This window comes from Salvelinus sp. IW2-2015, linkage group LG16 (assembly GCF_002910315.2).
Source record: "Salvelinus sp. IW2-2015 linkage group LG16, ASM291031v2, whole genome shotgun sequence".
NCBI lineage: Eukaryota > Metazoa > Chordata > Actinopteri > Salmoniformes > Salmonidae > Salvelinus > Salvelinus sp. IW2-2015.
In genome coordinates this window covers 13,617,725-13,644,054 of record NC_036856.1, presented here as the reverse complement: position 1 = coordinate 13,644,054, position 26,330 = coordinate 13,617,725, and the positions used below count along the sequence as shown (strand labels likewise).

The following is a 26,330-nucleotide window of genomic DNA, read 5'->3' as shown; positions in this document are numbered from 1 at the left end:
TTTAAACTATGCCACTTTTATGTTTACATACCCTACATTACTCATCTCATATGTATATACTGTACTCGATACCATCTTCTGCATCTTGCCTATACCGTTCTGTACCATCACTTATTCATATATCTTTATGTACATATTCTTTATCCCTTTACACTTGTGTGTATAAGGTAGTAGTTGTGGAACTGTTAGGTTAGATTACTCGTTGGTTATTACTGCATTGTCAGAACTAGAAGCACAAGCATTTCGCTACACTCGCATTAACATCTGCTAACCATGTGTATGTGACAAATAAAATTTGATTTGATATATTGGCCATATGTCACAAACCCCTGAGGTGCCCAATTGCCATTATAAACTGGTTACCGACGTAATCAGAACAGTAAATAGTACATTTTTGTCAAACTCGTGGGGTACAGACCCACATCCTATAGCTAAAGTGGGCTACATCGCACAATTATGTTACACGAGTATGTCTGCATTTTGGAAACCCTTTCTATGAATGTGTATAATCCATTTTCAGAGCATCAGTCCCTATAATTATCCTGTAATAAACCATCCATAACAACTATTTTAAAACTGCCTTTATAATGTATTATACAGTTGTCTCCATAATGTCTTCCAATGTAACAAACTATGCACCAATCTTCTCACAGATTTTTAAAACAAACACTTTGTTGCCAAGGCAGTCATTGTCTTGTAGTGCAGAATACTGAGCATATTCAGCGTGGTCTAGTGCGGGGGAGTGAGTGGGCGTCTGGATCTGTCTGACCTGCGGCCTTTATCCAGGGCCTTCCTGCCGTGGTTGAAGAGCGCCGCCTCGTTGAAGGAGACCCGGCGGCCGCCCTGGGTGCCCGTGGACAGGAAGCGCTCCGTCTCCATGTCCATGTGGGAGCTGGCGGCCGACAGGCAGTCTGACTCGTCGACCCGGATGGTGATCTCTGCTGGGGGAAAGTGGGGTGTATAGAGGGAGAGGTAAAGGTCTGGTGGAAGAACAGCACCACAGCCTCATTTACTACTCTCTTGTTGTCATGCAAATGTGTCTATGTCTAGTCTTTTATGTATTCTAAATGGAGCTGTGCTTATTCTAATATATTCAGAGACATAACAGATCTGATAGTGTAGTAAATGTACTTTCTATTAGGGACAGCGCCTTCAGAAAGTATACACACCCCTTGACTTTTTCCACAATTTGTTGTTACAGCCTGAATTTAAAATGGTTTTAATTGAGATGTTGTGTGTCACTGGCTTATACACAATAATCCATAACGTCAAAGTGGAATTATGTTTTTAGAAATGTTTACAAATTAATTAATTAAAGCTAAAATGTCTTGAGTCAATAAGTATTCAACCCTTTTGTTATGGCAAGCCTAAATACACAGAACAAAAACATAAACGCAACATGTAAAGTGTTGGTCCCATGTTTCATGAGCTGAAATAAAAGATCCCAGAAATGTTCCATATGCACAAAAAGCTTAATTCTCTAAAATGTTGTGCACAAATTTGTTAACACCCCTGTTAGTGAGCATTTCTCCTTCGCCAAGATAATCCATCCACCTGACAGGTGTGGCATATCAAAAAGCTGATTAAACAACATGATCATTACACAGGTGCACCTTGTGCTGGGGACAATAAAAGTCCACTCTAAAATGTACAGCTGTCACACACAACACAATACCACAGACGTCTCAAGTTTTGAGGGAGTGTGCAATTGGCTTGCTGACTGCTGGAATGTCCACCAGAGCTGTGGCCAGAAAATTGAATGTTAATTTCTCTACCATAAGTCMCRWCCAATGTCGTTTTAGAGAATTTGGCAGTACGACCAACTGGCCTCACAACCGCAGACCACGTGTATGGCGTTGTGTGGCGAGCGGTTTGGTCATGTCAACATTGTGAACAGAGTTCCCCATGGTGGCAGTGGGGTTATGGTATGGTCAGGCTACGTACAATGAACACAATTGCATTTTATCAATGGCAATTTGAATGCACAGAGATACCATGARGGGATCCTGAGGCCCATTGTCATGCCATTCATCCGCCGCCATCACCTCAAGTTTCAGCATGATAATGCACAGCTCCATGTCCCAAGGATCTGAACCCAAATCCTGGAAGTTGAAAATGTCCCAGTTCTTCCAAGGCTTGCATACTCACCAGACATGTCACCCATTGAGCATGTTTGGGATGCTCTGGTTCGATGTGTACGACAGCGTGTTACAGTTCCCGCCCAATATATAGCAGCTTTGCACAGTCATTGAAGAAGATTGGGACAACATTCCACAATCAACCGCCTGATCAACGCTCTGCGAAGGAGATGTCAGGCTGCATGAGGCAAATGGTGGTCACACCAGATACGGACTGGTTTTCTGATCCACGTCCCTACCTTTCTTTTAAAGGTACAGTTGAAGTCATAAGTTGACATACACCTTTGCCAAATACATTTCAACTTAGTTTCTCACAATTCCTGTCATTTAAGCCTAGTAAAAATTCCCTCTTAGGTCAGTTAGGATCCCCACTTTATTTTAAGAATGTGAAATGTCAAAATAATAGTAGAGAGAATGATTTATTTCAGCTTTTATTTCTTTCATCGCATTCCCAGTGGGTCAGAAGTTTACATACACTCAATTAGTATTTGGTAGCATTGCCTTTAAATTGTTTAACTTGGGTCAAATGTTTCGGGTAGCCTTCCACAAGCTTCCCACAATAAATTGGGTGAATTTTGGCCCATTCCTCCTGACAGAGCTGGTGTAATTGAGTCAGGTTTGTAGGCTAGTGTTCTTCGGCTTGCAAGCCTCCCACATTTTACTCCAAACATAAGATGGATTCATTGGTTGTGTAAACATTTTTATTTTTCGTATTGCATCAGGACTCGGAGAAGGATACATAATATTCTCACACCAAAAAGTGCGATTCTTCCTGTCTCCATGTGGAGTTTGCAAATCCGATACGGAGTGTTGGCAATTATTATGGTGGAATTTCTTCCATTGCTGAGCGGCAGAGATCGTTTGGTCAGAGTTATTTGATATATTGTTATGGGAAACCTGATTATTATTAATTATTCCATTGTTTTTTGAGCTTTGTGGAATAGTATACTTGTTGTACATGTTTCCTCCAGCACTCTTCAAGGTCTCTTGTGCTTGTTGTGCGGATTGATTTTGGCATACTGGTTTTGTTCGCGATATGAATTTGTGCACAGAAGGTTAGTCTTATCTCTAGAGACAGAAATTCGTCATTCACGGCTTCTGAGATGAATACTGAACTGGCTGCGGTGGTTCCCATGTGGTATTAGGATATATATCCAGTGCGTACTATTGTTTGTACAGATAAACGTGTACCTCCAGGCGTTGGAAATGTTGTGCCAAGGATGAACCAGACTTGTCAGTCTACAATTTTTTTCTGAGGTCTTGGCTGATTTCTTTTGATTTTCCCATATTGTAAGCAAAGAGGCACTGAGTTTGAAATAGACCACAGGTACACCCCCAATTACATTTACATTTACATTTAAGTCATTTAGAGACGCTCTTATCCAGAGCGACTATCAATTTGGTGCATTCACTTTATGATATTCCAGTGAACAACCACTTTTACAATAGTGCATACCTCTTTTAAGGGGGGGGGGGGGGTTAGAAGGATTACTTTTCTATCTATCTAGGTATTCCTTAAAGAGGTGGGGTTTCAGGTGTCTCCGGAAGGAGTGGTGATTGACTCCGCTGACCTGGCGTCTGTGAGGGAGTTTGTTCCACCATTGGGGTGCCAGAGCAGCGAACAGTTTTGACTGGGCTGAGTGGGAACTGTACTTTCCTCAGAGGTAGGGAGGCGAGCAGGCCAGAGGTGGATGAACGCAGTGCGCCTTTTTGGGTGTAGGCCTGATCAGAGCCTGAAGGTACGGAGGTGCCGTTCCCCTCACAGTCCGTAGGCAAGCACCATGGGTTTTGTAGCGGATGCGGCTTCAACTGGAAGCCAGTGGAGAGAGCGGAGGAGCGGGGTGACGTAGAGAAATTGGAGAAAGTTGAACCACCAGAGCGGGTTGCGGCGTTCTGGATGAGTTGTAGGGGTTTAATGGCACAGGCAGGGAGCCCAGCCAAAAGCGAGTTGCAGTAATCCAGACGGGAGATGACAAGTGCCTGGATTAGGCTGCGCGCTCCTGTCGTGAGGCAGGGGTCGTACTCTGCGAATGTTGTAGAGCATGAACCTACAGGAACGGGTCACCGCCTTGATGTTAGTTGAGAACGACAGGGGTGTGCTCAGGATCACGCCAAGGTTCTTAGCACTTCTGGGAGGAGGACACAATGGAGATTGTCAACCGTGATGGCGAGATCATGGAACGGGCAGTCCTTCCCGGAGGAAGAGCAGCTCCGTCTTGCCGAGGTTCAGCTTGAGGTGGTGCGTGATACGCGTCATCCACACATGATATCGTCTGGCAGAATGCAGAGATGCGATTCACCACCTGGTTATCAGAGGGGGAAAAGGAGAAGATTAATTGTGTGTCGTCTGCATAGCAATGATAGGAGAGACCATGTGAGGATATGACAGAGCCAAGTGACTTGGGTGTATAGCGAGAATAGGAGAGGCCTAGAAAGAGCCCTGGGGACACCAGTGGTGAGAGCACGTGGTGCGGAGACAGATTCTCGCCAGCCCAACTGGTAGAGGACCTGTCAGATAGGACGCAATCCAAGCGTGGGGCCGCGCCGGAGATGCCCAGCTCGGAGAGGGTGGAGAGGAGGATCTGATGGTTCACAGTATCAAAGGCAGCCGATAGGTCTAGAAGGACAAGAGCAGAGGAGAGTAGTTAGCTTTAGCAGTGCGGGCGCCTCGTGACACAGAGAAGAGAGTTCTCAGTTGAATGACTAGTCTTGAAACCTGACTGATTTGGGCAAGAAGGTCATCTGAGAGAGATAGCAGCAGAGCTGGCCAAGGACGGCACGTTCAAGAGTTTGGGAGAGAAAAGAAAGAAGGGATACTGGTCTGTAGTTGTTGACATCGGAGGGATCGAGTGTAGGTTTTTTCAGAAGGGTGCAACTCTCGCTCTCTTGAAGACGGAAGGGACGTAGCAGCGTCAAGGATGAGTTGATGAGCGAGGTGAGGTAAGGGAGAAGGTCTCGGAAATGGTCTGGAGAAGAGAGGAGGGATAGGGTCAAGCGGCAGGTTGTGGGCCGGCGGCCGTCACAAGACGCGAGATTTCATCTGGAGAGAGAGGGGAGAAAGAGGTCAAAGCACAGGGTAGGGCAGGTGTGAGCAGCAACCACAGCGGTGTCGTTTGTAGCTTAGAACGAGGATCGAGATGTCGTCGACCTGTCTTTTCAAAATTGGTGTCGAAGTATCAGCAGAAGAGAGGGGAGGAGGGGAGGGAGGATTCAGGAGGAGGAGGAAGGTGGCAAAGAGCTTCCTAGGTTAGAGCAGATGCTTGGAATGAGTGGTGAAGAAATTGGCTTTAGCAGCAGAGACAGAAGAGAGAATGTAGAGAGGAGGGAGTGAAAGGATGCCAGGTCCGCAAGGGAGAGGTAGTTTTCTATTCCGCGACTTTGTGGCTGCCGGAGCCTTTCTGTGAAGTCGCGCAATGAGTCGTCGAGCCCAGGAAGCAGGAGGGTAGGACCGAGCCGGCCTGGAGGATAGGGGACATAGAGAGTCAAAGGATGCAGAAAGGGAGGAGAGGAGGGTTGAGGAGGCAGAATCAGGAGATAGGTTGGAGAAGTTTGAGCAGAGGGAAAAGCATGATAGGATGGAAAGAGGAGAGGTAAGCGTGGGCGGAGGATGTAGAGCTGAAGGTTGGGACGGCGCGATACCATCCGAGTAGGGGGCAGTGTGGGAAGTTGTGGATGAGAGCGAGAGGGAAAAGATACAAGGTAGTGGTCGGAGACTTGGAGGGGGTTGCAATGAGATTAGTGGTAAGAACAGCATCTAGTAAAGATGAGGTCAAGCGTATGCCTGCCTTGTGAGTGAGGGGGGGAAGGTGAAAGGGTGAGGTCAAAGAGGAGAGGAGTTGGAAAGAAGGAGCAGAGAGGAATGAGTCAAAGGTAGACGTGGGGAGGTTAAGTACCCAGAACTGTGAGAGGTTGAGCCATCCTCAGGAAAGGAACTTATCAGGGGTCAAGCTACATTGATGAACTCTCCAAGGGAACCTGGGGGCGAATAAATGATAAGGATGTTAAGCTTGAAAGGGCTGCTAACTGTGACAGATGGAATTCAAGGAGGCGAATAGACAGATGGTCAGGGGAGAAAGAGAGAATGTCCACTTGGGAGAGATGAGGTCCCAGTGCCACCACCCGCTTGACCAGAAGCTCTCGGGGTGTGCGAGAACACGTGGGCAGACGAGGAGAGAGCAGTAGGAGTAGCAGTGTTATCAGTGGTAATCATGTTTCCGTCAGTGCAAAGAAGTCGAGGGACTGGAGGAAGCATAGGCTGAGATGAACTCTGCCTTGTTGGCCGCAGATCGGCAGTTCCAGAGGCTGCCTGAGACCTGGAACTCCCGTGGGTCGTGCGCCGCTGGGACACCAGGTTAGCAGTAGCAGCGGCCACGAGCGGTGGGAGCGTTTGTATTGGTCTGTTGCAGAGAGGAGAGAACAGGGGATGACAGATCACATAGTGCAGGCTACAGAAGAGGCTACGCTAATGCAAAGGAGATTGGAATGACAAGTGGACTACAAGTCTGAATGTTAGAAAGTTAAGCTTACGTTGCAAAAAGATCTTATTAGACTAAAATGATAGTACTGCTGGCTGGTGAAATAGCTAGCTAGCAGTGGCTGCGTTGTTACTTTGTTTGAAAGTGTAGCTGCGTAGTACTCTAAATGGCTAGGTAACCTCGACAATTACTCTAGACTAACAATTATCTCTTGGATACAAGACGGCTATGTAAGCAGCTAAATCAAACAATAAACTGTTGTACTGTAATGAAAGAATAATGTATACTACTGTAATACACCTGTATTATTAGCAAAGGAATGCAACTACTCGCTGCCAAACCAAACGAAGTGCGTATGTAGAGGGAGAGCAATAGAATGTGTTGTTTCTTGTATTATTGTCTTTTGTGTCTTTAAGAGGACTGCTTCACCTTAATGTCCCCTTTCCCTTTTATTCTGTCCTTATTTGTTCCACTTTGTCCCATTCTTTGTCCTTCTTCTCTTCTGCAACTAGACACTCCTTGTTAGCTAGCTAGCTTTTTCAGGACTGTACTATGCAATGCTAGCAACAGGTAAACACAACTTAGCTAGCTAGAAAACACGTAAAATTTTATGAAAAATTGTTACTTTTGTCAAAAGCCTTTCTTCTTTGTTTGCCTGCTTGTTTGGTCTCCTATTATTTGCAGTTTTCTTTTGATTTTTTTTCAATGTACTTACTCTAAAAAAACATTTAATTTCATATTTGTAGGACACAAATTATGTCAATTAGGATATCAGAAGCTTCTAAAGCCATGTCATATATTTTGCTGGAATTTTCCAAGCTGTTTAAAGGCACAGTCAACTTAGTGTATGTAAACTTCTGACCCACTGGAATTGTGATACAGTGAATGATACGTGAAATAATCTGTCTGTAAACAATTGTTGGAAAAATTACTTGTGTCATGAACAAAGTAGATTTCCTAACCGACTTTCCAAAACTATAGTTTGTTAACAAGACATTTGTGGAGTGATTGAAAAACAAGTTTTAATGACTCCAACCTAAGTGTATGTAAACTTCTGACTTCAACTGTATCTGTGACCAACAGATGTATATCTGTATTCCCAGTCATGTGAAATCCATAAATTTAGGGCCTAATGAATTTATTTCAATTGACTGATTTTCTTATATGAACTGTAACTCAATCTAATCTTTTCAAATGTTGCATTTATATTTTTGTTCAGTATAGATTTCAGCAGGGCAGTGGAAATCGACTCTAGTGGCATGATTTTTTGAAAGACTACCTCATCTTTGTACCCCACACATACAATTATCTGTAAAGTCCCTCAGTCGAGCAGTGCATTTCAAAAACAGATTCAACCACAAAGACCTGGGAGGTTTTCCAATGCCTGGCAAAGAAGGGCACCTATTGGTGGATGGGGTATAAATAAAAAAGGCAGATATTGAATATCCCCTTGAGCATGGGGAAGTTATTCATTGCACTTTGTATCAATATACCCAGTCCCTACAAAGATACAGGCGTCCTTTCTAACTTAGTTGTTGGAGAGGAAAGAAACCGCTTTCTGATTTCACCATGAGGCCAACGGTGATTTTAAAACAGTTAAAGAGTTTAATGGCTGTGATAGGAGAAAACTGAGGATGGATCAACAATGTTGTAGTTACTCCACAATAGTAAGCTTAATGAGAGTGAAAAGAAGGAAGCATGTACAGAATAAAAATATTCCAAAACATGCATCCTGTTTGCAATAAGGTACTAAGTAAAACTGCAAAAAACATGGTAAAGAAATTTACTATGTTCTGAATAAAGTGTTGTTAGGGGCAAATCCAACATGTCACTGAATACCAGTCTTCATTTTTTCAAGCATGGTGGGTGACTGCATCATGTTATGGATATGCTTGTCATTGGCAAGGACTAGGGAGTTGTTTTGGATAAAAATAAAACCCTAGAGGAAAACCTGTTTCAGTCTGCTTTCCAACTGACACAGAGACAAATTCACCATTCAGCAGGACAATAACCTAAAACCCAAGGCCAAATATACACTGGAGTTGCTTACCAAGACAACACTGAATGTTCCTGAGTGGCCTAGTTACAGTCAAAACTTGACTTAAATCGGCTTGAAAATCTATGGCAAGACTTTTGAATGGCTGTCTAGCCATGGCAGAGCTTGAAGAATTTTTAAAAGAATGTGCAAATATTGTATACTGAACAAAAATAAAACACAGCAATTTCAAATATTCTACTGAGTTCCAGTTCATATAAGGATATCAGTCAATTGAAATAAATAAATGAGGCCCTAATCTATGGATTTCACATGACTGGGCAGCGGTGCAGCCGCTTGGGAGACAGGTCCTACCACTCAGGAGCCAGGTCCAGCCAATCAGAATGAGTTTTTCCCCAGAAAAGGGCTTTATTAAAGACAGAAATACTCCTCAGCACCCTACCTCCCCCTCCTCAAGTGAAGAAGTCGGATGTGGAGGCCCCGGGCTGGCGTGGTTGCACGTGGTCTGCGGTTGTGAGGCCGGTTGGATGTACTGCCAAATTCTCGACAAATGTCTGGGATTTTTTATTTCAGCTCATGAAAAATGGGACCAACAGTTTACATGTTGCGTTTACATGTTTGTTCAGTATACAATCCAGGTGTGCAAAGCTCTTAGAGTCTTACCCCTAAAAGACTGACAGCTGTAATCACTGCCAAATGTGATTCTAACATGTATTGACTCAGGGGGTTGAATACTTTTGTAATCAAGACTCTTTATATTAGCTTTTTATTTCTAATATATATTTTTATAAATGTTCAAATTTTTCTTCCACTTTGACATTACAGATGATTTTGTGTAGATCGTTTACAAAACTGACATTTAAATCCATTTTAATCCCACTTCGTAACACAACAAAATGTGGAAAAAGGGGTGTGAGAATACTTTCTGAAGGCACCTTAAGTACTTTGTCTCGCTTAATGAATGTAAATGTGTTACTGAATTATCATACCCAGAAGAGAGCGGAGATCCTCAGAAAACCCACATCTAAATGTTTGTATTTACACAGCATGATTACGTATCAGAGGAGCATGACCTCAATTTCACAGAATGTTGTGTTCTTGGGATAAAACATGGCAGCTAGCTGCCGAAACAGTGACTTTAAAGAAATGATTTGCATCGGAGCAACAGTGTTTATTTTATTCGGCTGCTATACATTCTTTTCCCAAGTGCGGAAGAATGAAAAACATGGTTTTGACTCTCCCTCACTCACCATGGACTGGTTGAGACACCTCAGTGTAGGTCGTGTTGGTTTTCTCAGGTTCGTCGCTGGCACTGCAGCACAGAGGAGCAGATCAATGCACAGACATTACCCCTGATGTCTATGGCTCTGTCTCAAATCATACGCTAGTCTCTATTTAGTACTTTTGACCTATATAGGGAATAAGGTGTGATTTGAGAGGTTTCCTATGCATTTAGAACTTTAGGCCAGCTGACAGTAGCACATAGAGAGGACCAGGATACTCTCACAGCAAGGTCAATCAGACTAGTAGCAGCAGAATCAATGCACATGTAAATCATGTCAGGTGACATGGAAACCTTCAGGGAGAAGGAACCTCCTGACCTCTTCAATAGAGAATGGGATGTCAGTTCTATACTATGGGTTTCAGTGGAGGCTGCTGTGGGGAGGATGGATCATAATAATGGCTGGAACGGAGCAAATGGAAGGGCAACAAACAAATGGAAACCATGTGTTTGATACCATTCCATTAATTCCGCTCCAGCCGTTACCACGATTCCTTCCTCCCCAATTAAGATGCCACCAACCTCCTGTGATGGGTTTTCTACTAATAAATATTACTAGATTAAATCTCTACGAATACCTATGGTACAAATTAAAAGATTTATGATCTGCAGTTCTAACCCTATACATTTCTCTAAGGGGAGGAATTGTTAATTCCCTATATTATTGCTTATTGCCCTGAATGCAGTGTGTTTTTGACCCCCACCACAACTTATACTGGAGCAGTAGAGCAGCGGAGGTCTCTTCCCTGTCAGTGCGTCTGCGGTTCCTTTGTGCTATATTATCTGTGAGAGAATGACTTGAGGGATTTCTCTGTCCGCCCGGCTCTGCGCTTTCATTTCCTCTGTGCGCTCTGCCTGTGGTGTGTGTGTTTCACAGGGCTGCAGCCAGAGCTTATAGCAGTGTGAGACGCAAGATGAATCACCGCCGATGGCTGCAATGAAATCTCATTACACTCATCATTTGTACCAGTCAGCACTACTCTACCCTGGCCAGCCTGCAGCCTGCCTCTATATGTGCTGCTGTGTACAGAAAGGAGAGGCGCATGGTAATGGAATAAACATGGCTTTCTATACAAATATTTGGATGGTCTCCATCTCACTCAGACATACATAGCTACATCACTAAACCATGCAGACTAGTGGTCTGACCTGTTATAGCGGCGGTCTCCATGACAGCAGCGTCTGGAAACAATCAGGATGACAGACAGCAGGACCAGTGTCCCCCCTAGGAAGATGGACAGGAGCACCAGCAGTAGGACGTAACCATTCTGTTGTTTACCAGGCTCAAATGGGACCCCCTGGAGAAACATTGGAGAGGATGAGGGACACCTGGGTGCACAGGTGTGCTGATTGTTCTGGGGTTGAGACTAAGTGCATGACTAACATCCTGAGAGGAATGGGTGTTTACTGAGAGACAGGGACCACTGAGGCTGTGTGTGTAGGATAGTGGAGAGAAAAAAAACTGTCTTTCTCACATGAACATCAAAGCCCAGGGTATAGCTACTTGTAGCAGGGCCTCCTGGCTAATTGCTCCCCTGATGTCTGTATGATCAGGCTATTCATGGGAGACAAGGCTAAATGGAAAAAGCACTGCACCACACTTTCCTCAGCAACAGTTCCTTTTAATTGCTTTTACTTGTTAGAGAGCAATTATTAAGCTCTACATACAGTACCAGTCAACAGTTTGGACACACCTACTCATTCAAGGGTTTCTTTATTTTTACTATTTTCTACATTGTAGAATAATAGTGAATACATGAAAACACATATGGAATCATGTAGTAACCAAACAAAAGTGTTCTCAAAAATATTTTATATTTGAGATGCTTCAAATTAGCCAGCTTTTGCCTTGATGACAGCTTTGCACACTCTGGTCATTCTATCAACCAGCTTCATGAGGTAGTCACCTGGAATGCATTTCAATTTACAGGAGTGCCTTGTTAAAATTCATTTGTGAAATTTCTTTCCTTCTTAATGCGTTTGAGCCAATCAGTTGTGTTGTGACAAGGTGGGGTTGGTATACAGAAGATAGCTGTAATGAAGACGCTGCGAGACGAGACGCAGGTGAAACGTTTAATAAAACAAACATGGAACCAGACAACATAACAGTAGTGTCTTTGCATAAACACAGGATCAATACTGACTGGGGAAGGAACCTAAGGGTGTGCCAGATATAGGGGAGGTAATAAGTGAGGTAACGGAGTCCAGGTGTGCCTCATGACGTACAGGTGCGTGTAATGATTGATGGCAGGTGTGCGTAATGATGGATCCCAGGACCGGTGMTTAGTATACCGGTGACGTTGGAGGGGAGGCGCAGGAGTAGACGTGACAGTACACRCTGACGCGCGGCTTCAGCCGCAGGATGACGCCAACCAAAGGGATGGCCCCGAGGATGAGGAGCGGGCCAGTCCAGGCGGTGAAGGTGGTATTCACGGATGATGTTGGGATCCAGAATGTCCTCCACCGGAATCCAACACCGCTCCTCTGTGCCATACCCCTCGAAGTCTACCAGGTACTGAAGCCGACCCCCACAACGGTCGGGAGTCCAGTAGAGATCTGATGGCATAGGCCAGACCACCCTCGATGTCCAGCTAGGGGACCAGGAACCACCAGCCTGAAAAGGGAGACATGACAAAAAAAGTGAGATACGGTAGTCACTGCGAAGCTGTAACCTGTACGTCACCTCGTTGATCCTCCAGAGAACCTTGAACGGCCCCACAAACCGGGGACTCAGCTTCTTGCAGGGCAGGCGGAGTGGGAGGTTCCTGGCAGAGAACCAGACACGATCCCCAGGGCACATACGGAACAGGAGTTGACGTAGCGAGTGACGTCCTGCACCAAGGTGGCCCACCAGTACATCTTAGAGATGAATTGAGTAGTGTGAGAAATACCTGGATGTCCAGCGATGACAGCTTGGTGTGCCCAGGTCAGCAGCCAATCCCTTATCCCTGTAGGAACATAGGATGTGCTCATGAGGACAGTTAAGGGGTGTGGGCTCCCTCTCCAAAGCCAGGTGAATGTCCACATCTACGTCCCAGACCAATGGAGCTACGACTCAGAAGGGATTATTGGTGCACTCTGGACAGGACCTTCTCCCGAATTGTAGAGACGGGACAGGGCATCGGCCTTGGTGTTCTTTGAACCTGGGCAATAGGTCAGTGTGAAGTCGAACCTTGTGAAGTAAAGGGCCCACCTTGCCTGGCGCGGATTCAGCCTTCTCGCTGTCCATATGTTCTCCAAGTCCGATGGTCGGTGAGGATGACGAATGGTTCCTTGGCACCCTCAAGCCAGTATCTCCACTCCTCTAATGCCAACTTCACTGCCAGGAGCTCTCAATCGCCGACGCTGTAATTCCTCTCTGCAGGGGACAGTTTCCAATAGTAATATGCACATGGATACAATTTCTGTGGCTTACGCTGTCGTTGAGACAGAACTACCCCCGTGCCCACCTCATGCCCACCTCCGCTTCCACCACAAAGGATATCGTGGGATCTGGGTGTTTGAGCAATGGGGCGGAGGTGAAAAGTCCCTTCAGTAGACGGAAGGCCTTGTTGGCTGCTGGGCTCCACACCAACCTACAGGGCCCACCCTTGAGAGGTGACGGACCTGAAGTTCCTGATGAAATGGCGGTAGAAGTTGGCAAACCCCCAAAACCATTGTAACCCCTTTATGGTGGTTGGAACTGGCCATGACCTGACCACATCTACCTTCTTGTCATCCATGCTCACTCCCTGCGGGCTGATTGGACTAATTAATGCCTAAGGAGACAGCCTTCTGATGAAATTGGCACTTCTCAGCCTTGAAGAACAGGTGGTTAGCCAGGAGACGTTCCAGGACTGCTCGAACGTTAGTGATGTGATCATCCAGGGTAGCCTAGTAGACCAGGATGTCATCGATATACACGACCACCTGGCATCCGAGCATGTCCCTGAACACCTCATTAATGAATGCCTGGAACACTGATGGAGCATTGGCTAAACCAAATAGCATAGTGACCAGACATCGTGCTAAATGCAGTCTTCCACTCATCCCCCTCCCGGAACCGGATGAAATTGTATGCACACCTCAGGTCCAGTTTGGTAAAGAACCTGGCCTTGTGGAGCTGTTCGATGGCTGCCGGCACTAACGGGAGGGGTAAAGGTACTTTGTGGTGATTGCATCGATTCCTATGTACTCAATACATGGGCGTAACCTTCCATTTTTTTGGGCCACGAAGAAGAAAACAGCCAACACAGGAGAAGTGGACGTGCGGATGAAACCTTGTTGGAGCGCCTCTTGGATGTAATCATCCATGGCCTGGGTCTCAACCACTGACAGAGGGTAAATGCGTCTGTGCAGAGGCACAGACCCTGCCAGCAGGTTGATGAAACAGTGCCAGGGAATGATGAGGGGAAAGACAGGTGGCGCTGGTCTTGGAGAATACCTCCCGCAGGTCCTGGTATACCTCCGGGATATTGGGCTGAAGGGAAACCACAGGACTTTCAACTGACGTGGAACCACATGGGATGGGGAAGCAGGTCCTCTGGCATTCGGGTGACCAGTCTGTGATTCTCACCTTCGKCCATGAGATGGTGGGGTTATGGCGTTAGAGCCAAGGGAGGCCGAGGATGATCTTGTGACCTAGTGCATTGGTGATGAAGAAGGATATTCTCCTGACCATGGTGAGGGTGAGTGGTTGGGTGATATGTGTGATGGTTCCAGATCCTAGTGGCCGATTATCAAGGGCTTGAACCGGGAAAGGAGAGGAGAGCGGGTATGAAATGAAGTTAAGAGAGGAGGCAAGGGTCTGGTCAATAAAGTTAAGAGGCACCAGAATCCACTAACGCTGTAGACAGTACATGAGGGACAGTCAACTAGTGTGACGGACACCAAAAAGAGTTTAGTAGAAAGTGATGAAGATGGTCACTCACTCCTGTCCTATGAGGTGGAAGATCACGTGACCATCCCTCTGCTCTTGTGGATCCCGGATTAGGAAGCACCAGACACCGCTGGAACTGGTGCCCTCCTTGAACACAATACAGCCCCAGCTGTCTCCGTCGTTCGGCCGCAGGGAGGTGTGAGACCCCTACCTCCATGGGTTCAGGCTCTGATCCAGAGTGTTCTCTGAAGGAGGGAGAGACGCGATGAGCGTTCCGACACTCACGTAGTAGCAATGAGTGTGTCCAAAGAGGTTGTCTTCGACAGACCAATTCCATCTGGAGCTCCTCGCGCAGACCTCTTTGGAAGAGCATATGAAGCGCCGGCTCGTTCCATCCTCTGGATGCTGCTACTGTCCGGAAGGTGAGCATGTACTCGGCAGCCGTCTGGTCCCCCTGCCGTCATTGGAATAAGCACTCACCCCCCCTCTCTGCCCTCCTGGGGATGATCGAAGATGCATTTGAACAGAGCCATGAACCCCTCATATGAATCTAGCTTGTCCTCTCTCCCAGGCGGCCATGGCCCATTCCAAAGCCCGCCCAGTCAGAGAAATAACCGTGGCAATCTTGGACCTCTAGGTAGTGGGGGCTCCCCTCTGGTGCATAAAGAAGAGGGAGCACTGAAGTAGGAAGCCACAGCATTTAGATGGGGTGCTGTCATATTTACCCGGGGAGGGACAAACGGGTATCACTGACCTGAGTGGGCTYCTGAATGGGCTGTTGTTTTGGCGCGACTGGTTGTAGAGTATCCTCCGCTAGTTGACGGCAATGCCTCCCAAGGTATGTTCGAGACTGAAGAACCTCTCCCATAGCCGTCCCCAGTTGTGCCAGCTGGTCCTGGTGTTGACGTAGAAGGTATCCCTGCTGGTTTGGACCAAGTCCATGTTATGGCAAGAACCGCTCAAATAAGCGAAGAGAAACGACAGTCCATCACTTTAAGACATGAAGAAAATCAAGAACTTTGGAAGTTCTCAAGTGCAGTCACAAAAACCATCAAGCGTTATGATGAAACTCTCATGGGGACCGCCACAGAAAAGGAAGACCCAGAGTTACCTCTGCTGCAGAGGATAAGTTCATTAGAGTTACCAGCCTCAGATAATTGGCAATTAACTGCACCGCAGATTGCAGCCCAAATAAATGCTTCACAGAGTTCAAGTAACAGACATGTCAACATCAACTATTTAAAGAAGTTGATGTGAATCAGGCCTTCATGGTCAAATTTCTGCAAAGAAACCACTACTAAAGGACACCAATAATAAGAAGAGACTTGCGTTGTCCAAGAAACACGAGCAATGGACATTAAACCTGTGTAAATCTGTCCTTTGGTCTGATGAGTCCAAATTTGAGATTTTTGGTTCCAACCGCAATGTCTTTGTGAGACAGAGTAGGTGAACAGATGATCTCCGCATGTGTGGTTCCCACCACGAAGCATGGAGGAGGTGGTGTGATGCTTTGTTGGTGACACTGTCAGTGATTATTTTGTAATTTTTTTAATTCAAGGCACACTTAACCAGCATGGCTACCACAGCAGTCTGCAGCAATACGCCATCCCATCTGGTTTGCGCTTAGTTGGACTATCATTTGTTTTTCAACAGGACAATGACCCAAAACACACCTCCGGGCTGTGTAAGGGATATTTGACCAAGGAGAGTGATGGCGTGCTGCATCAGATGACCTGGCCTCCACAATCACCCAACCTCAACCTAATTGAGATGGTTGGGATAAGTTGGACCACAGAGTGAAGGAAAAGCAGCCAACAAGTGCTCAGCATATGTGGGAACTCCTTCAAGACTGTTGGAAATGCATTCCAGGTGACTACCTCATGAAGCTGGTTGAGAGAATGCCAAGAATGTGCAAAGCTGTCAAGGCAAAGGGTGGCTACTTTGAAGATTCTCAAATATATTTTGATTTGTTTAATATTTTGCTTACTACATGATTCCATGTGTTATTTCATAGTTTTGCTGTCTTCACTATTATTCTACAATGTAAAAAATAAAGAAAACCCCTTGAATGAGTAGGTGAGTCCAACCTTTTGACTGGTACTGTACTTCTACCTATTGTGTAAGACCAGGTATGATAAGGGTGATCAAAACTCTAGTAGCTTTCAGATGTTAAAAACAGACAAACAAACCACTGTGCAGATGCATAACCTTACCAATTACAGCATGCAGGTTGAAGCCATTGATTTACCCCCACTGGTTTGTGCACCGTGAATCTATAAATGCCACAGAGCGATTTATCAATTGTGGCCTGTGCTATTAACCTGTTTGCACCTAAGACAGGACAAGGTGCTCTGAGGGTGGTTCTGGAGCTGACTGAATTACAACAGGGAGGAGATTTTAGGCCGGCTGTTCAACGCATAGTTTGGGTTCGACCAAAAAGGTCATATTCTGAATGAGGTTGGACTTCCATATGATAGAAATGTGTCTACCTAACAGCTTTACAAAGAGGTAGGAGCTTCCTTTCAGACAGTAAACCTGCACCCCGACAACAGCATGTCAAGGCACTTTGACTCTAGAGAAGCTGTGTGTGGCTAATTGAAAAAGCATCAGACAGGCAGAAAGTCCCTTTGATAGACTACTATCCAAACAAAAACCTTGGAAACTCTCCAGCTAGTTTACTCAGAAACAAACTTTTGGGGCTTCCTTCATCCATTGCATTGTTAGATGCAAACCGCTCAAGAGCAGCAGTACAACGGTTGTACAGAGGCATGCTGCTATTGTACGCATGTTTAATACCAGTCACAAAGGCTACAGTCCATGTAGTAACCAAGGTTAAAAACTGTAGTCTGTACCATAAACTCAGTAATATGCATGTTACCCCAGTGTTGACTGCTGACATCAGAAAATAATTTCTCTAAAAGGAGGAATTACATTAAGATTAGATCAGGGATTTAATTATTTCAGACCCAACCCAGGATGTTCCCTCTATCAGCCATTCAGGCAGAATAGAGGAAGAACAGTCAGCTCTGTCAGTTAGCAGAAAACACACACAGAAGGGGCCCTGGCAGTGACTTACGGTGGAGTTCTCGGTGACGTTGTTCCAGACGGTAGACTCATTGCTCATGGTCCAGGCAAGCGTGAGCGTCCCCCTGAGACAACAAACAGGAAGTTAGGCAGCTGTTCGAATAGACACCACAAAACACTTCAGACACCAGTTATATCTGAGAGATCTACTGTAAATATATCTGCAGACATATGTCCCTCTAAAATAATTGAGGAATATGGAGGAAAAACAAAAACAGAATGACAAAGGCCTGTAACATAGTTATACTGTAGGCCACCTTTATCAACCTGCTGCATATAAAAAGTGGCATTGAATCTGAACAAATACACTTCAGAACATATACCAACATACAGTGGCAAGAAAAAGTATGTGAACCCTTTGGAATGACCTGGATTTCTGCATGAATTGGTCATAACATTTGATCTGATCTTCAATAGAAAAACAGTCTGCTTAAACTAATAAACAATTATACGTTTTCATGTCTTTATTGAACACATCGTGTAAACATTCACAGTGCAGGGTGGAAAAATTATGTGAACTGTAGGATTTAATAACTGGTTGACCTTCCTTTGGAAGCAATAACCTCAACCAAACGTGTTCTGTAGTTGTGGAGCAGACCTGCACAACGGTCAGGAGGAATTTTGGACCATTCCCCTTTACAAAACTGTTTCAGTTCAGCAATTTTCTTGTGATGTCTGGTGTGAAGTGCTCGAGGTCATGCTACTGCATCTCAAATCAGGTTGAGGTCAGGATTCTGACTAGGCCACTATTTTTTTTCTGTTGAAGCTTTCTGGTTGTTGATTTACTTCTGTGTTTTGGGTCATGGTCCTGTTGCATCACCCAACTTCTGTTGCGCTACAATGGGCAGACAGATCGCGTCATATTCTCCTGCAAAATGTCTTGATAAACTTGGGAATTAATTTTTCCGTCATGATAGCAAGCTGTCCAGGCCCTGAGGAAGCAAAGCAGCCCCAAACCATGATGCTCCCTCCACCATACCTTACAGTTGGGATGAGGTTTTGATGTTGGTTTGCTGTGCATTTTTTTCTCCACACAGTGTTGTGTGTTCCTTACAAACAACTCAAATTTAGTTTGATCTGTTCACAGAACATTTTGCCAGTAGTGCTGTGGAACATCTAGGTACTCTTTTGCAAACATCAGACGTGCAGCAATGTTTTTTTTGGACAGCAGTGGCTTCATCCGTGGTGAATTTATGTAGAAATCCATTGCAATTCCAAAGGGTTCACATACTTTTTCTTGCCACTGTATGTACATACAACTTAAAATATTTTTCATAAATAAAACCCAGCAAACTGGGAATATTCCTAGGATTTTAGCTAACATTACTATTAAGTTGTCATTAGGGTTTGAGCTAACATTAGAATGATAACAACCCAAACATTAAAATATAGTTKTTTTTTTTTAAATCTCCAAATATTTTATCTAAGAAATTGTTTGGAATTAAATTTCCTTGGGATTCTCTAACATTAACAAAAATGTTGTTCCTAAAATCTGTAAAAAAACACCACAGAACATTCCCCTACGGATCTCAGCTTGCCAGGGAACGTATACTGAACAAAAATATCAATGCAACAATTTCAAAGACTTGACTGAGTTACAGGTCATATAAGGAAATCAGTCAATTGAAATAAATTCATTATGCCCTAATCAATGGATTTCACATGATTGGGAATACAGATACGCATCGGTTGATCACAGAAACAGTGCATTTGGAAAGTATTCAGACCCCTTGACTTAACAATTTGTTACGTTACAGACTTATTCTAAAATTGATTGAATTCCCCCATAAAATCAACACCCCATTATGACAAAGCAAAAACAGGTTTAGACATTTTTGCAAATGTATAAAAAATTAACTGAAATATTACATTTGTATTCAGACCCTTTACTCAGTACTTCGTTGAAGCACCTTTGCCGGCGATTACAGCCTTGAGTATGATGTTACAAGCTTGGCAAACCTGTATTTGGGGAGTTTCTCACATTCTTCTGTGCATGGGGAGGTTGGATGGGGAGCGGCGCTGCACAGCTATTTTCAGGTCTCTCCAGAGATGTTCGATCGGGTTCAAGTTCGGGCTCTGGCTGGCCCACTCAAGGACATTGAGACTTATCCCGAAGCCACTGCTGCATTTTCTTGGCTGTGCGCTTAGGGACATTGTCTTGTTGGAAGGTGAACCTTTGCCCCAGTCTGAGGTCCTGAGCGCTCTGGAGCAGGTTTTCATCAAGGATCTCTTACTTTACTCCGTTTATCTTTCCCTCGATCCTGACTAGTCATCAGACCAGAGAATCTTGTTTCTCATGGTCTGAGAGTCCTTTAGGTGCCTTTTGGCAAACTCCAAGCGAGCTGTCATATGCCTTTTACTGAGGAGTGGCTTCTGTCTGGCCACTCTACCATAAAGGCCTAATTGATAGACTGTTGCAGAGATGGTTGTCCTTCTGGAAGGTTCTCCCATCTCCACAGAGGAACTCTAGAGCTCTGTCAGAGTGACCATCAGGTTCTTGGTCCCTTCCCTGACCAAGGTCCTTCTCCCCCGATTGCTCAGTTTGGCTGGGTGGCCAGCTCAAGGAAGAGTCTTGGTGGTTCCAAACTTCTTCCATTTAAGAATGATGGAAGCCACGGTGTTCTAGGAGACCTTCACTGATGCAGAATGTTTTTGGTACCCMTCCCCAGACCTGTGCCTCGGCACAATCCTGTCTCGGAGCTCTATGGACAATTCCTTCGACCCTCATGGCTTGGTTTTTGCTCTGACATGCTCAGTCAACTGTGGGACTTTATATATAGACAGGTGTGCGCTTTTCCAATCAATTGAATTTACTACAGGTGGACTCCAAATCAAGTTGTAGAAGGATGATCAATGGAAACAGGATGTACTGGAGCTCAATTTGAGTCTCATAACAAAAAGGGTCTGAATACTTATGTAAATAAATACATTTGAAAGATTGTGTGTGAAGATGGATAGAAAAAACATTTCTCATCAAGTTCATAATAAGGCTGTAATGTAACAAAATGTGGAAAAGAGAAGGGGTCTGAATACTTTCAGAATGCACTGTATAGACTGAAATATGTTCCCGGGATTCATCCAATGGCGTTGAAGAGTATAACACCTCAGTCATCGCCTTCATCAATAAGTGCATCAACGACTTCGTCCCCACAGTGACCGTACGTAGTGGGGTCACTCTGAATGTTGTGAATGCAAATGAATTACTTAAAATCATACAATGTGATTTTCTGGAATTTTGTTATAGATTCCGTCTCTCACAGTTGAAGTGTACCTATGATAAAAATTACAGAGCTCTACATGCTTTGTAAGTAGGAAAACCTACAAAATCGGCAGTGTATCAAATACTTGTTCTCCCCACTGTACATATCCCAACCAGAAGCCATGGATTACAGGCAAAGTCCGTATCGAGCTAAAGACTAGAGTTGCCGCTTTCAAGGAGCGGGACACTAATCCGGACACCTATAAAGAAATCCCGCTARGCCCTCAGACGAACCATCAAACAAGCAAAGCATCAATACAGGATTAAGATTGAATCCTACTACATCGGCTCTGACGCTCGTCGGATGTGGCAGGGCTTGAAAACTATTACGGCCTACAAAGGGAAACCCAGATGTGAGCCTACCAGACGAGCTAAATGCCATTTATGCTCGGTTCGAGGAAAGCAACACTGAAGCATGCACAAGAGCACTAGCTGTGTTTTAACGCTCTCTGTAGCCGATGTGAGCAAGACCTTTAAACAGGTCAACATCCACAAAGCCGCAGGGCCAGATGGATTACCAGGATGTGTACTCAAAGCATGCGTGGACCAACTGGCAAGTGTCTTCACTGACATTTTCAACCTCTCCCTGACTGACTGAGTCTGTAATACCTACATGTTTCAAGCAGACCACCATAGTCACTGTGCCCAAGGAAGCTAAGGTAACCTGCCTAAATGATTACCGCCCGTAGCACTCAGGTCGGTAGCCATGAAGTGCTTTGAAAGGCTGGACATGGCTCACATCAACACCATCATGCCGAATCTCAATCGCACTCCACACTGCCCTTTCCCACCTGGACAACACCTATGTGAGAATGCTGTTCATTGACTACAGCTCAGCATTCAACTCCATAGTGCCCCCAAACGCATCACTAAGCTAAGGACCCTGGGACTAAACATCTCCCTCTGCAACTGGATCCTGGACTTCCTGACGGGCTGCCACCAGGTGGTAAGGGTAGGCAACTACACGTCTGCCACGCTGATCCTCAATACTGGGGCCCCTCAAGGGTGTGTACTTAGTCCCCTCCTGTACTCCCTGTTCACCCACGACTGCGTGGCCAAATACGACTCCAACACCATTAAGTTTGCTGATGACACAACAGTGGTAGGCCTGATCACCGACAACGATGAGACAACCTATTAGGAGTAGTTCAGGGAACTTGCAGTGTGGTACCAGGACAACAACTTATCCCTCATTGTGAGCAAGACTAAGGAGCTGATCGTGGACTACAGGAAAAGGTGGGCCGAACAGGCCCCCATTAACATCAACGGGGCTGTAGCGGAGTTGGTCGAGAGTTTCTTGGTGTCCATGTCACCAACAATCTATCATGGTCCAAACACACCAAGACAGTCGTGATTTGGGCACAACAAAACATTTTCCCCCCCTCGAGACTGAAAAGATTTGACATGGGTCCCCAGATCCTCAAAAAGTTCTACAGCTGCACCATCGAGAGCATCCTGACCGGTTGCATCACCGTCTGGTATGGCAACTGCTCGACATCTGACCGTAAAGCACTACACAGGATAGCACGTATGGCCCAGTACATCACTGGGGCCAAGCTTCCTTCAATCCAGGACCTATTTAATAGGCAGTGTCAGAGGAAAAGCCCCCCCCCCAAAAAAAAGTCAGACTCCAGTCACCCAAGTCATTGACTGTTCTCTTTACTACCGCACGGCAAGCGGTACCGGAGCGCCAAGTCTAAGACCAAAGGCTCCTTAACAGCTTCTACCCCCAAGCCATAAGACTGCTGAACAATTAATCAAATGGCCACCAGACTATTACATTGACCCCCCCTCCATTTGTTTTGTACACTGCTGCTACTGTTTATTATCTATGCATAGTCACTTCACCCCTACCTATGTACAAATTACCTCTAACCTGTACCCCCGCACACTGACTCGGTKCCCCCTGTATATAGCCTCGTTATTGTGGTACTTTTTACAGCCAGGCACCAGAGGGTAATAGAGATTTTTTTTCTTTACTCTGACTGAAACTTTACCAGTTGAATGTATACATAATACAATATATTGTATTGCAAGTGAAATTATTTTAAAATATGCAAATGAGCCAAACTGTCCTTAAATATGCACTAATTTGCATATTACAATAATCTGTTTTTCAACACATTGCTTCAAGGCAGAATGTTTTATTATGATAAGACACTCAATGGTCAAACTTTTACAGATCAGTATATAAAAATACCGTCATTTCATGGCATCATAAAAATAAAAAACACTTCACATGTATGAAGGATGCATATATTTACACATAAAATGACACTTAAAATCAAAACAAGATTGTCATTATCGTCTGTAGAATAAACGGACCAAGGCGCAGCGTGCCTAGAGTTCCACATGTTTAATTAAACTCACCAAAACAATACAGAACAAACAAAACGTGAAGTAAAATGCAGTGCTCACAGGCAACTACACACAAATGAACAAGATCCCACAAAAAGTCAGTGGGAAAAGGCTGCCTAAATATGATCCCCAATCAGAGACAACGATAAACAGCTGCCTCTGATTGGGAACCATACCAGGCCAACAGACATATAATAACCTATATAACCCACCCTAGTCACACCCCGACCTAACCAACATAAAGAATAAAAGGCTCTCTATGGTCAGGGCGTGACAACGATATTTAAAAAAAAAGGCTTCAAGTATGACACTAAGTGGAATAATGTGAATGCACGTCCTTTGAAGACTGAGAAAAATGAATTGGCGCACGGGGAACATGTCATCTTTAGAAAATGGCTGATAAAGATATGCTAATGCAATTAAAATGTACTTTCCATAAATATGACAATTTGTCACATTTAATTAAACTCTTATTTATAGATAACTTCTAAACATCAAATATACCTTTACCTACATTTGTTTCAATTGAGCATATGCTTCGAATACTGGTCTGTTGGGCAGTTTTGGGCAAATTCTCATATCACTTTGCTCAATTTYTCACATACAAGGATTTTGTATGGCTGTTGAAATGTGCAGAACATTAATCAGCTATGCCTGCCCCATATGTAAGGCCGGGTGGATATTATAACAGTACATGGCCAAGCTGTTCAAGCGTTCATAGATGACCAGTAGGTCAAATAATAATAATCACAGTAGTTGTCGAGGGTACAACAGGTTAGCACCTCAGGAGTAAATGTCAGTTGGCTTTTCATAGCCGATCATTCAGAGTTAGAGACAGCAGGTGCGGTAGACAGAGAGAGAGAGTCGAAAACAGCAGGTCCGGGACAAGGTAGCACGTTCGGTGAACAGGCCACACCTATCCCGTAGTTGGAAGGGAATCCTCTCGTGCCAAGTGCCATCAAAGGATACATTAAGGTCTATGATGGAATCCTCATCCAACAACTCTGCTATGTCTGGGTCTATATCTGCACATACTCTTCTAATTATCTTTGCAGCACTCTGACTGTAGCCCTCTCCATCGACTGTAGCCCTCTGAATCTCTGCAACTAAAGAGGGGGGATAAAGTACTTATGTCTGTCGACATCAGTCATAACTGCAGGACTAAATATCAGCATATTACCCAATGTTAATATTAGCATCTATTTACTTTATGTAAAGCTAATTTCTCACTAATCACATTAGGCTACAGCCCTATGACACTGTAGGCTAATGTGACAGTCTCATTGTATAGTTATGTTTTCCTATCATTCTGTTTTGTTCACTTTGAATACATTTGCTGGAGCAAGGAAATAAATATTATTTATACACAGCAAGTCACCTGACAATAACGGGCTACTCTCATTTTTATTTATGTGTCACTCTCTGGTCATTTCGCTGATATGAGCTGAGACTCAAGGAAGGAATCCCGAGGACTTTGTTTATTTTCTTCATCTGCATAACCAAGTCCGTGGGCTAGAAGAACCATCCTCACATTTATATCAAATGCCACATTTTCCCTGGAGCACTCCTGCAGCCTGGAGGAAGTGTAAACACTCTTCCTAAATGCATCATGATCACCTCATTCTATCATGACAGAATCCCTGGTTGGTGAAGTCAATGGTGATTTTCAGTCCAGTGTTTAGACACTTATGGCAAATCAAATCATGTTGGTTTATTTGAGACATGTGGAATAAAAAGCCAGTTATTTTTTTTGATCAGCTTTAATGTTGCAGATAGATTGTTGCTTCCATCAATGTAATTGTCTGCATCATTTCCAAACCCCATATATTTTCGGGGTAAATACACACATTTTAGAATATACCTTTATTATTCCACGCAAACCCTACCAGCCCTCCCCCAATTGGAGTAAACACTTAGGCATCTACATATTATACACATTTTACAGACAAGTTATATTTTGTTTGTTTTTTTTATGTCTATTTCTGATGTCCATCCAGTTTGATTTCTATCTGCAACAGCTATTTCACAACATTTCTGGACCTATATACATTGGTTCTCTTGTTGTTATTAATCTCACCCTTCAGCTTCATTCAACCCTTCCCATCTAGCTCTTAACACCATCCATTTTGGATTTCTAACTGTGCTGTGATGCTTCACAAAAGTACTGCCCCTTTGTTCTCATAGCTTCTACAGATTGTAAATGAAAATATTTTTTTTGCTAAAATAATTATATATTAGTGATTGACTAGGACTTCTCAAATCACCCAGTATTGTCATCTGCAGCGATAGTTCCAGGTAAATGTTGCAATTCTTCAGCCATTCCTGGATCCGTGACCAAAAACGAGCTACATATGGACAGTACCAAAATAAATGATCTAATGGCTCTGCCTCCTCACAGCAAAATCTTCAGAGCTGGGAAGGTTGTATCCCATATATACAGTGGGGAGAACAAGTATTTGATACACTGTCGATTTTGCAGGTTTTCCTACTTACAAAGCATGTAGAGGTCTGTAAGTTTGATCATAGGTACACTTCAACTGTGAGAGACGGAATCTAAAACAAAAATCCAGAAAATCACATTGTATGATTTTTAAGTAATTCATTTGCATTTTATTGCATGACAATAAGTATTTGATACATCAATAAAAGCAGATCTTAATATTTGGTACAGAAACCTTTGTTTGCAATTACAGAGATCATACGTTTCCTGTAGTTCTTGACCAGGTTTGCACACACACTGCAGCAGGATTTTGGCCACTCCTCCATACAGATCTTCTCCAGATCCTTCAGGTTTCGGGTCTGTGCTGGCAATAACGCATTTTCAGCTCCCTCCAAAGATTTTCTATTGGTTCAGGTCTGGAGACTGGCTAGGCCACTGCA

The 26,330-nt window shown here is 44.3% G+C and overlaps 1 pseudogene; it reads right to left on the bottom strand.

Annotated features, from left to right (window-relative positions):
* The window catches only part of LOC111975932 (uncharacterized), a 63,173-nt pseudogene that overhangs the window by 21,144 nt on the left and 15,699 nt on the right, over window positions 1–26,330 (bottom strand).